Genomic DNA, 13,468 nt, shown 5'->3' with positions numbered 1-13,468 from the left:
TTATTATTATTTGGTCTAAGAGGCTTTGACTTGGGAGTTGGAACCCATTTGTTTGCTTTTTCTAAAACGTTCTGAAATGTCTTGAGAAATTACTGAGATTCCTACATCTCAGGGATTGTATCTTTATTGTATAGTTTGACTCTGCACTTTAGTTTCCTTTCTGTATAGCAAGATTGTATGACTAATTGCTTGATTATAGGATTACTTCTATATAAAGTTCTTTTCCAACATAAAGAAATTCATTCTGCCCAATTACAAAAGTTTTCTAGCTAGCTCTATACCTTTTTACATGGTATCAGAGCAAAAGTTCCTGAACGTGGACTCTAGCTCTTGATTTTTTGCTCAGCCTTTTTTTCAATCATGGGTAATGACTCTGGACCTTCCAAAGAAAAAAGCACTAACGATGCTTCCAGTCCGTATTTCATTTATCATTCCGATCATCCAGGGTTAGTCCTTGTTTCCAAACCTTTGAATGGAGATAACTATGGGACCTGGTGCCGTTCCATGAGAATCTCCCTGAGTGCCAAGAACAAGCTTGGTTTCATTGATGGTACTATATCAAAAGACCATCAGAGAAGGCTACTCCTGATGTTTTTTCTTCCTGACAACGTTACAATGACATGATCCTATCTTGAATCTTGAATTCTCTCGATCAAGACATAGTTGATAGCATCATTTACTCAGGACACAACCCATGACAAATGGCAAGATCTTGAGGAACGCTTCTCTCAGAGCAATGCACCGAGGATATATTTTTCAAATTCAACATGATATAGCTTCTATTTCTCAAGACTAGATGACCGTCGTTGCCTATTATACCAAGTTGAACGGATTTTGGGATGAACTTTCATCATACAATGATGTCCCTTCCTGTACCTGTGGAGCCATGAAGGCTCATGGTGAGCGTGAAGAAAGGAACAAAGTCATTCAGTTCCTTATGGGTCTGAACGAATCATATGCTGCAGCATGCGATCAGATATTGCTCATGCAACCTTTGCCATCTCTCCGCAAGACCTATTCTCTAATTTCACATTAAGAGAAGCAGTTGGAATTGGGATCTTCTCGACCGACCGTGGAACATGCTGCCATAGCGGTTAGACAAAATTAACCAACGGCCTTCCACTCACAATCGCAAGCCCCTCCATTGCTCGCACTATGACAGGGGTCATCATACCATAGAAACATGCTATAAATTGCATGGTTTTCCTCCAAGACACCAATTGCACAAATCTAACAAGACTAATGGAAATCACAGCAAATATAAGACAGGCTCTTCTTCAGCCAACAATGTAGCTTCCAGTCCTACCTTGCAAGAGCTACAGATTGCTATGCCTGATTTATCAAAGGGTCAGTGCCAACAAATTTTTTCCTTGGTGAATGGGAAAGTAAATGAACCACAAGGTATTCAGGTCAATGCAGCAGGTTTATCCTCAGGTTTGTCAAAAACTTTTCCCTCTTTACATCAGTGGATAATTGATAGTGGAGCAACCGATCATATCACTGCTTCTATTCATTCCCTCACTACCAAAGCCTCGAATACTTCACTACCACTTGTTGTCTTGCCTAGTGGTGAACAGGCACCTATCTCCTCGATCCATTGGCAATTTATCCATGAATTCTCATATTTCCTTGCAAGATGTTTTGTGTGTGCCATCTTTTAAGCTCAACCTTATATCTGTGAGTAAGCTTACCAAGGGGTTAAATTGCTCAGTAACTTTTTTTCCTAACTGGTGTATTTTGCAGGACTTGGCTACGAAGACAACAATTGGCTTGGGTAAACAATGTGGGGGCCTTTATCACCTTCTGGCATTAGCATCCAAAGAATCCTCCTCCACCGTCAAATCATCTTGTCACCACCTCTACTCATTTGTGGCATCGGCGTTTGGGTTATTTATCTTCTTCTCGTTTGCAATTTATGGCTAAAACTTTGTTAAATTTCCCTTTTCATTCGAATAATACTTGTGATGTTTGTCCATTAGCCAAACAAACACGCCTACCTTTGGGTACTAGTTCAATTTCAACTTCATAGCCTTTTTCTCTTATTCATTGTGATATTTGGGGGCCTCATAAATTAGCTTACCTTTCAGGGGCACGTTATTTTTTGACCATAGTGGATGATTATACTCGATTCACATGGATTTTTCTCATGCAACATAAGAATGAAACACAAAATATACTTCAATCCTTTTTTGCTTTTGTCCAAACACAATTCAATTCAAAAGTACAACAAATCCGTGTGAATAATGGGGGAGAGTTCTTTTCTATGCACAATTGTTTTACTAAGAATAGGATTATATATCAACACACTTGTGTCTACACACCACAACAAAATGGTGTTGTAGAACGCAAGCACCGTCACATCCTTGAGATGGCTCGAGCATTGCGTTTTCAAGCCCATCTTCCATTACGTTTTTGGGGAGAGTGTACTCACTGCCATCAACTTAATTAACCGACTTCCTTCCCCACTTCTTTCCAAAAAAACACCATATGCCATGTTCTATACTAAACCCCTCTTCTATTTGCACCAGCGGGTTTTTGGTTGCCTCGCGTATGCCACTACAGTGCACCCTTCTTAATCATAAATTTGATTACCTTTTTGGCCAAAAGGCCTACAAACTCTATGATCTAGCCACTCACAAACTCTTCACTAGTAGAGACGCTGTTTCTCATGAGGATTACTTTCCTTTTCACCTTCCACCACATCCACGATTACTATCGTGCCTCTTCCTCACCCTGAATCGGCTGTCCCCACACCCGACTTCCCAGCCTCTACAAACACCCATAATTCCGCTGCTCCTTCTTCTCCGCCGTTTGCTTCTCCTGACCCTGCCTTACCTTCCAGTCCTCACCCTTCTCTCTTTCACCTTTGTCTGCTGAGCCCGACACACTTGTAGCTTCCATTCCTTGTCCAGCCATGACCACAGTACCACCTCTCAGACAATCCCAACGCACAAAGACTTCGTCCGTCTTCCTCAAGGATTTTGTTAATTTGTTCACAAGTGATGCTACCCCCACCTGGTCATTGTCTTCGTCGCCAAGTCTCACCCAAGGTACACGCTATCCCTTTTGTAATTTTCTCTCTTATCATAAATATTCACCATCCCATCTATTTTTTATTGCCAACATCAGTCGATGTGTGGAACCTCAAACTTTTGCAGAAGCCGCTTCTGACCCTCTTTGGTAGGTTGCAATGAGTTCAAAACTACAGGCATTGGAGTCCAACTGCACTTGGACACTTACTTCTCTTCCTCCTGGGAAGCATCCTATTGGATGTAAATGGGTGTACAAGATGGCTCTATTGAACGTTTCAAGGCACATTCAGTGGCCAAAGGGTATACTCAGACTGCGGGCATTGACTATCATGACACATTCTCTCCCACTGCTAAAATGATCACTGTCCGCAGCCTTATTTCCCTTGCTGTTGCTCGAGCTTGGCCCCTTCATCAGCTTGATGTCCACAATGCCTTTCTCCATGGTGACCTCCATGAAAAGATTTATATGTCTCTTCATCTTGGTTATCAGCGTCAGGGGGAGAATTTGGTATGTTGCCTCAACAAATTAATCTTTATATGGTTTAAAACAAGCATCTCGACAATGGTTTGCCAAGTTCTCAAAAGCAATCCAAGCTGCGAGCTACATCCAATCCAAAGCCGACTATTCACTCTTCACTTGTAAACTAGGGAAGTCTTTTACAACACTTTTGATTTACGTTGATGATATATTAATCACAGAAAACGATGTGGCTGCTATCAATTCTCTCAACAGGTTCCTTCATACTCGGTTTCGCATTAAGGACCTTGTGGACTTGAAGTTTTTCTTGGGCATCAAGGTGTCACGCTCCAAGAAAGGTATATGCATTTCACAGAGGAAATATACCTTGGATATTATCAAAGATGGTAGTTTATTGGGAGCTCGGCCAATGAGTTTTCCCATGGAACAGAATGTTAAGCTTTCTGAAGAGGGAGAATTGCTCAACGACCATTCTCATTATAGATTTATAGGAGGTTAGTAGGACGTTTAATTTATTTAACAATCACAAGGCCCGACATCACATATGCAGTGCATGTACTCAGTAGATTTATGCATAAGCTCCGAAAACCACACATGGATGCAGCTCTTCAAATTTTGAGGTATCTTAAGAATACCCCAGGACAAGGTTAATTCTTTCCAGCCCATAATGACTTGAAATTGTTGGCTTATTGTGACTTTGATTGGGCTGGCTGCCCAACAACACGAAGATCGACTATTGGTTACTGCGTGTTCTTGGGAATTCATTGATTTCTTTGAGGGCAAAGAGACAAAAGATTGTCTCTCTTTCTTTAGCAGAAGCTGAATACAGGGCTATGGCAAGCACCTGTTGCGAGCTCTCTTGGATGCAATATCTATTACACGACCTGCATCTGCAACATATATATATCCAGAACCTGCCACACTTCATTGTGATAATCAAGGAGCATTACATATTGCTGCCAATCCAGTATTTCACGAGAGAACCAGGCACATTGAGATAGATTGCCACTTTGTCAAAGACAAGATTAAAGATAGTTCTGTTGCAACAAAGCATGTTGCTTCATCACGGCAGGTGGCAGACGTCTTCACCAAGCCTTTAGGCAAAGATACTTTTTCAGTGATGACACGCACGTTAGGAATTCTAGACATTCACTCTCGAACTTGAGGGGGAGTGTTGAGAAATTATTGGGATTCCTACATCTCAGGGATTGTATCTTTATTGTATAGTTTGACTCTGCACTTTAGTTTCCTTTCTGTATAGCAAGATTGTAGGACTAATTGCTTGATTATATGATTACTTCTGTATAAAGTTCTTTTCCAACATAATAAAAATCATTCTGCCCAATTACAAAAGTTTTCTCTATACCTTTTTACAAAATGGCCCTGTCAAAACATTGGTATTAGTGAATAGTAAAAGGTATGCTTGGTTGTTGAGAAACGGTGCGAAAAACCTAAGAGAATGAGAACCATATGTGTATCCAAACGACAGCATGTTATAGTTAAGAAAAAAATGGGTGGGTGGAATAATAGTTAAGGGGGTGGGAAGAGTGTTTTTTGGGTGGGTGTTTAAGTTGGTATATCAAAGAGTATTATAGGAATAATGAAAGATGTGAAGGGTACTTTTATATATTTTTTTTAAATTTAATGGTGGGTGAAAAAATAGAATAAGAGGGTGGAAATATAATCAGTCTAGTCTTTAATACATTGACGGATATGATATGCAATTATATTGAGCAATTAAATTAAATAACCTACTTTAATACCCAAATTGCTTTTTTAACTTTCTCCCTTCAAAACTTACTTTTCCAACTCTTTTTTGTATGAAATATATATAGCATAAGGGTCTATCTCAGCTCATCCAAGAGCCTATAAATAAAGGTCTTATGTGAATGAGAAAGACACTTTGATTTTTCCTTAATTCTCTCTTATATTCTCTTTACATTTCTCTTTATTTTATAACACATTATCAGCACGAATAGCTATCGGAAACGAGCACTCGGCAGCATCGACCCACTGTCGCGATCTGCAGCCACAATCCGTCGTGAAGCATTTTGCTCCTCCACTTGCCCAGAGTCGTGATCTGCAACCATGACCCACCGCGACTCAACCGCTGCGACCCAGCCCAACCGACCACTGTAGCCGTTGGAGCGAAGCATCGAAACCCACGGTGGCTCCCTCTGTTTTTCTGGTGACTCTGGCTGCTGTTGGCCGATGGTCTTGTGTTGGTTTAGTTCCCCTTGTTGTGTTCTTACTGTTTGCAAGTTCCATTCCATGAGGTCGTCAATGATTGCAGGGAAGCCATGAGCTCTTGTTTGAGTTTTCTAATTTTGAGGAGAGCAGTTTTGCTCACCCCCTTTAACTAAGGTGTATACTCACCTCCCATCTAAAATACTGCCAAGTGTTTAAAAAGCTAACATGAGTTAACCCATAAATATTTTATTATTCTTTTTTCCTTTTTTTCCCCCAAAAACCCGGTTCTCCCTTGCTCGGTTTTTTTTTTTCTTCTCCTCTTTTCTCTCCATCACCCACCAGATACTGGGAAAAACTCTTGGTCTGCCCAAGTGACAGCAGATTGTATGCGACAACACACAACAAAGATTAAAGCAACAATTTCCATCGATCTTCTGCACCCACCCTCCTCCCACCATACATGCATGTTCTCCTTCAAACACCTGCAACCATGAGTTAACCCAGAACATCTAGAAGCCCACCATTTTTATTTATCATTTAAATTTTTGAGGTGGGTTGTCTGCACATGTTCAAGGGTATTTGATGTTTGATTTGGATGGCATCAATAACAACACCTTGTTGTCATTTATTCTTTCTTTTAAATATAGACCTTATAAAAATGGACCAGCTGACATAATATAAAGGGACAAGTGCAAAGAAAACCAGAGCAAAAGGGTTGAAAAGAAAATGCCATGGGCTTCTAGATGTCTGGATGTGTGCAACGTCCGCGCAAGGGAGAGAAAGCTGGGGAGAGAGAGAGGCTGAAGGAGGGAGAGGAGAGGGAGAGGGTGGTTGACTGGTTGTAGGTGGTCGGCGCCAGTGAGTTGGGCTGGGGATGGAGACGCCGAGAGAGAAAAGCACGGGAGATGGAGAGAAAGGAGAAGAAGAAAAAAAAAAAAAGGAGAAAGGGGGGAACCGGGTTTTGGGGAAAAAAAAAACAAGAAATAATAAAATGGTTAACTTTTTAACTCATGGTTAGTTTTTTACACATGCCAGTATTTTAGATGGGAGATAAGCATACACCTTGGTTAAAGGGTGTGAGCAAAACTGCTCTTAATTTTGAGAACTAGAAGAGAGAACATCGAACGAAAAAAGAAAAAAAATGATGAAACAGAATGAAAGAAGAAAGGAGAGATTCTCCCAGCACACGCAAAAAGAAAAAACAGTAAAGGTTTTCTTTTTCTTTTATATTATAATATTAGTCTATGAGATTATGTACTATTGCTCAACATATATTGTTGCATAGTTTTTGTTTCATTGGTCGGCAGCATATATTAAATATACTAAAGGATATATATTAAGTCTAAAGGAAGCCAGCAAAGTGGTGATCAACATAGATTAATATATACATATTTTATATGTATGTTATTTTATTGGAATTAACCATTGCAGATCCGAATCAACTCTCTTTAGGAGTTGTTTTATATTTAATTATTTATATGAATGAGGAAGGACATGAGTTTCCTCGATGTATATACAATAAATAGGGAACCCGAAGTTCCATGAATTTTAATTAAGGACTTGAAGTTCCTTGATCCTATTAATCATAAGGACCTGAATTTCCTTATATGAACATATGGATTATGAAGTTTCTTGACTCATATACAAGGACTTGAAGTTCCTTCTCATACAATGATCTGAAGTTCCTTGACCTTAATTATTATAAGGGACTGAAGTTCTTTGACCTTAATTATTATAAGGACCTAAAGTTCCTTATCATATAATCCAATTGAAACCTAAAGTTTTGCGATCCAATCAAAACTCAATGTTTCACGATGATCAATCAATATTGGAACAATATGCAATGATAGCCAGAATTACTTTTTGTTGAATTTTTCTCCTCATATATTGTAACATGTGTTTTATATATATGAGCTAAATCTTATGATATCAATGTTACTTCATTGGCATATTGCATTTCATTATTGTTATTATATAAAGTTGGAACGAGAGATGTTCCTTAAAACTTGATTAAATAGTGATTAAACTTGGTTAGAACCTGAAGTTCCTTGATTTTCATGCTTTATGTTATAGAATCAAATTGAACCAGAAGTTCTTTGATAGGTCATTCCATGATTTAGAACTCAAATTTTTTATAACTCCATAATTTTTTCTTATGAACCTGAAGTTCTTGATTAAGTTTAGATTAAACTAGAAGCCTTTATTCATATGAGCTTGTAGTTCTATACTTTAACAAAATTTAAGAACCTGAAGTTCTGCTTATATTTTGTATAGAAACTTGAAGTTTCATGTTTTTTTTTTTAATGAACTTGAAAGTTTCATAGCTTTAATTTAGAACATATGGGCATATATGTTCATAGTTGTTCATAATTAATTTTTTAATTCTTATTATAACCTGAAGTTAGATGCTAAAGAATTATTTGAAACCAGAAGTTTCATATACCTACATGTGCATTGCAAACCTAATTATGTTTCGTCTTTATATAACCTGAAGTTATATAAGCATTTGAGTTTGTTTAACCACTAACTCTATTGATTTTTATATATGCACTTATGAAAATTTTCCCGCCATTAGGAGGATAAATGACCGTTCTCGAAGAACGGCATGAAATAGCATAATATGCATATACTAGCTAGTCTTTTTCATACCATTCAATATGAGAATGAGATATGAATGATAATGCAAATCTAGTGAATACATTTATTTGAAAGCTAGATGCATATATATTCAACGAAATTGCAAAGTCACATATAGAAGTTTTATATATGCCAACATGGATTGATATTCTAACATGGTAATCCATCAATTTGGCAGAAAATTAATGGTTTATTGCACGCCTGAAGCGTGACAAATCTATAGGTTCCAAAGTTTAGCTCCTCAGAAGTGGAGATTATATGAAATGGTCCACATAAGCCCAATTAATTAAATTTAAAGATCCACATTCTGTACACAAATCATCCTAGAAGAGATGGCAGTCCCTAAAGAGACTATAAAAGCCCCTAAAGAGGCATGTGTACCGATTAGAAATATATATATATATATATATATATCTAATGCATGCAAATGAGAATTGTGAGATCGTTGATATAATGATGATATATTTTGTTTATAGTAGCTACTAAAAATCATCATGGGCTATAATAATGTGGAACCACGTTTACTATAAATGTCGACAAAATTAAATGATTGGCCAAACTGGAAAGAGGCAATTCTAGTAGAATTGAATACCATTATAAACGTGGAATAATGAAAACCTATAATTCAGACACCAAAGATGTTAACCTTGAAGGTTATAGAGTGTTTGAAATAAAGTGAACAAAATCACTATTTATAATGACACAAGGTTTCTCCAAAGAAACATGGGATTGTAGTTATATATTCTTCTGTTGTAGATGCAACCGCATTTTAACAAATTTGGTAAATTAAATATGTTCATTGCATATGGAGAAAACCTTTAAACATTATGAAATGCCTGAAACATATATCACTAGAAGCGATTTCCTACAAGATATAAAACAAATTACTAAGTCAAATCCCAAATTGAAAAGTGCCATGAAATATTGTGTGCTTAAAGCAAATCCTTGAAGGATTGAAAGAGCCTGAAGCTCAAAGTATGTTCGCAACTTTAACACTATAAATATGGTCAAAATTGCCATATTGCAAGGTTTTAATGAGGCAAAGGGCATTCAACATTGTATCAGTGATATTGCAAAAGTTGCACTCTTTTTTCTTCGCTTGGTTTTGTCCTTTTGGGTTTTTCAAAGCAAGGTTTTAACGAGACAACCTTCACTGATTGGAGAAATATATCAACATCAGGGGGAGCGTGTCATCAAACATTGTATTCTTTTTCCTTCGTCCAAGGCTTTTGTCCCATTGGGTTTTCCTGGCAAGGTTTTAATGAGGCAGTGTCGCGCGCCCATCATAGCTATTAGAAACACATAAAGATTGTACTATTTTTCTTAGCTAGTCTTTTTCCCATAGGGTTTTGGCTAGTAAGGTTTTTAATGAGACAACTGTCATATTCAATGGACATCCAAGGGGGAGTGTTGTAAATATCATTAATTTTGTGGTTGTCCATTATCATGTTTAATATTTATGTTCTGTATTATTTAGAATAATTGTATAGATAATTAAGAATAGTCAAATTTATTGTAAAATAGGAGACCTTAAGGGTTTATCTCAGGTCATCCAAGAGCCTATAAATAGAGGCCTTATGTGAATGAGAAACAACTTTTGATTCCTCTCAATTCTGTCTTATGTTCTCTCTACATTTTTTTATATTTTATAACATGTATATGTTTTTTTTTATTTTTCATTCAAGTATCATAGCTTTGCTTTACAAATAAAGAAAACGACTTAGCTTTAAGTTTTATTTTATAATATGTACATATGTATATTCCAAGTCGAATACAACCTGATTTTTAGGGTTGAAAATTACTACAACAAAAACCTTAATAGACATCACTTGTTTAATATCAAGTTTTGTAAAAACTGATATTAAAACATTTTAGATGTCAAATAGTTTTTTCGACGATATCTTAATCTATTAAGATATCACCTAATAATTTTTTATAATTTTTGCGATATCTTAATTTTTTTATTTTGATTAAAAACTGATATCTAAGCCCTTAACTGATATTTTTGTTTTATCCAAAAAAAAGGAGGCACAAAATTTTCCACCCAACTTAAATTTTTCCAAGACTCAGACACCAACTCCCTCTCACACTTAGGCCCCGTTTGGAATTGCGGTGGAAGACCCAAAAGCTGCTGTGGATGACAATTCTCAATCACCTACAGCAGTTTTGGTGTTTGGTAAAAAAATTAAAAACTGTTTTTTCCTACAATTCTCAACTCTCCACAACAAAAATAGAAAGCAGGTTTCTAGGTGCTTTTGAAAGCTGCAGTGAATCACAGCAACAATGAATATTTTATTTTACCCATAATATCCTCATTGATTTCTATATTTTTTAATTTGTTTATTTTAAATTAAAAAATATGTTCATTGTTAGTTATATTTTATATTGTGATAATTAATTATGATATTTTATTTGCACGATTAAAATTATAATATACCTAAAAAAATAATACACATACTTATTTAATAATGTTGTTCTTAGAAAAATTAATGCTAATAAAAATTTGTAGCAAAAAATTTAAAAAACAAGTAAAAAACATTTTATTTTTACCAAACAAATAAGTGAAAAACACTTTTAGTATCATGTCTATTTTAGTAATTATACACAGTTACAGCACTTTTACATTAACATTTACTAAATACTTTGATACTGTTTTTTACACTCACAACACTTTTGAAAACATACTTTACCAAACACTCAGCTGTTTTACTTTATAGCTGACTTTACTTCACAGCTGTTTTACCTCACAGCTATTTTTTCACACAGCAGTACCAAACTGGCCCTTAGACACGTCGACTCACACTAGACATATTGACCCATTCACTCACGCCCAAAACCATTTTCTCACACTCACCCCGTAACTCCGATCTCGTTCTCATCCTCACTCAGTCGACGTTGCCATTGTCACTGACCTAGCATCGGTGGTCGTGTGCGTCTGTGGTGGTGTGCGTCGGTGGTCGCGTGCGTCTGTGCTCTCTCCTTCGCTCTAACCCTCTCTGCTGCTTTCTCCTTCTTTCTAACCCTCTCTGCTGCTTTCTCCTTCTCTATAACCCTCTCTGCTGCTGTCTCTCTCAAGCCAACCCGATCTGCTCCGACCTCTCTCTCGCCCCTCACTCTCTCTCTCCCTTCCTTCACTCTCTCTCACCCTTTTCTCTCTGCCAACTGTCGTTGGATGCGAAATAGGGAAGCATACATAAGGTTTCCCTTTCTATCTCTGAAGGATCTTAAAAGTCTTTAATGTCTAAATAAATTTTTTAAATTTTGAAGTTGTTTTGTTTAATTTCAATATCCCACACTGATTAGGGTTATAATTTTGGGTTTTTTTTTTTTTTTTTGGATTTAGGATTTTTGTTTGGTTTTTTTTTTTTTTTTTTGTCGTACAATAATAGGTGCAAATTGATTTATGATATGGAAGCTAGAAGATGTTTTTTTTGTTTGCTGCAGAAGGAAGCCAAGGGGACGGGTTTAGGGACCTTGTCCGACATACAATGTTTGAGAAGGGACAAAGTAAACGTATTTGGGGTGAGCTCTACAAAGTAGTAGACTCTTCATATGTTGTTGTCCAGGTCAGTGTTTCTCTTTTTTGTTGATTTAGAAAGTATAGTACTAATTTCAGACATGTATTATGTACCTTTTTTACAAAAATTTAATTTCAATTTAGCTGTCATCAAAGTTGTGTCTTTTTTATGGTCATCATTTGAGTTCATGTTATTCATTAACATGTACAAGAATATGCTTTTTTACGTTATTCATTAGTTGTGTCTATATTAGGAATATATTTATTCTTTTGTAAATATTTAGCTTCATATAGTTATCCTATATAGAGAAGGTTTTATTGTATTTGAAGACATGTATAAATACCTCCTTTATGGAGAAGATCGAATAAACATCTTTTTACCCTAAACCTAGACTTTTGACGTGGTATTAGAGCCTTGGTGTTAGACTTTGGGAATTTGAGGAATTTGAACGATCTAGTTTTAGGAATAACCGTAATTAAACACATTAATTTATCCTTGGTTTTAAAGAATATTTTTCCAGAAAAGATTATGTTGATCATTCGGAGATCTATAAAACATGAGGGTCTAGGGCGATCGAGTATGGATCAATGGGTGAAGATTAAGAAAGATAAGGTTGATGGTGATAAGTCTCTATATATATGTAGCCTGGAGTGCAAGGTTCCTGCAATCCCTTGTTACATTATCCACGCCATCAAGGTGAGAGATTTAATATCATGCACCTGTAAGTTTGAGTTTGATCGTGATGCTCTTTATCCTTTTGGTTCAAGTACTAAAATATTCGAATGCGAGAGCTACTCCTCCAAGTCCAATAGCCCCTGCTTGTTGCTTTCCTAAATATTGCATTTCTTTTCCTTGTATTCTTAACCAAGGCTTTATTTAGTATTCACATCATATTCTTCTGATCTTCAAGTATTATTATTCTACTTCTCTCTGATATGAAAATTTACATAATGTTTGCTCAATAATGATTTGGGTGCATTTAGGATGTTACGTAGTGTTTTATTTCTGGCATTTAATGCAAGTTCTTACTGATTCCATTTACTAATTCTGCTGATAGTTGCATATGATTTTATTAAAGCTAACACTTCCTCAGTTCAAATTGATTGTATCATGTTAGTTTTCTTGCTTCCTTTCTAGAATTATAGACGTTGATAACGTACCTTATTGCATTTGCAACAGGTGTTGAAGTTTCAGAGGCCGGAAGAAATAAAACAGACTGTTAATGAGGTTTTCGAAGAAAATAAGAATGCAATTTTGGAGCAGCGCTATCGAACGAATGGTTAGTCCCTTAAGGAATTACTAATTACACATACTCACAATAGAAAAAAAATGTTACGGTCTTATAGAAAAACATGCAAACATATATCATAGAAAAACATGCAAACAGAACAAGTATATACTCTATCTGTTGTGAACTTTATTGTTTTATGCTATCATAGGCGTTTTCGCACTTAGGTTCGGAAGTTATTCAATGTTAAGGGGAAAAATATATGATGTATATCCAGAATGCAACTTTCTGTAGATAGCATAATTGTAAGCATTCTTTTATGGCACATATATGGTTTTTAAGCATCATAATTACTTTTAAGTTCTATGAAATTGGGCATGTCACA

At 36.2% G+C, this 13,468-nt stretch overlaps 1 pseudogene; it reads left to right on the top strand.

The window, feature by feature from the left end:
* Positions 1-360: 360 nt before the first annotated feature.
* Positions 361-4,675, top strand: LOC147292126 (uncharacterized; annotated as a pseudogene).
* The last annotated feature ends 8,793 nt before the right edge of the window (positions 4,676-13,468 follow it).

Source organism: Dryas octopetala, chromosome 3 (genome assembly GCF_963921425.1).
Source record: "Dryas octopetala chromosome 3, drDryOcto1.1, whole genome shotgun sequence".
In the NCBI taxonomy this organism is placed as follows: Eukaryota; Viridiplantae; Streptophyta; class Magnoliopsida; order Rosales; family Rosaceae; genus Dryas; species Dryas octopetala.
Note: the sequence above shows the minus strand (reverse complement) of the source record. Positions and strands in the feature narration are given on the sequence as shown.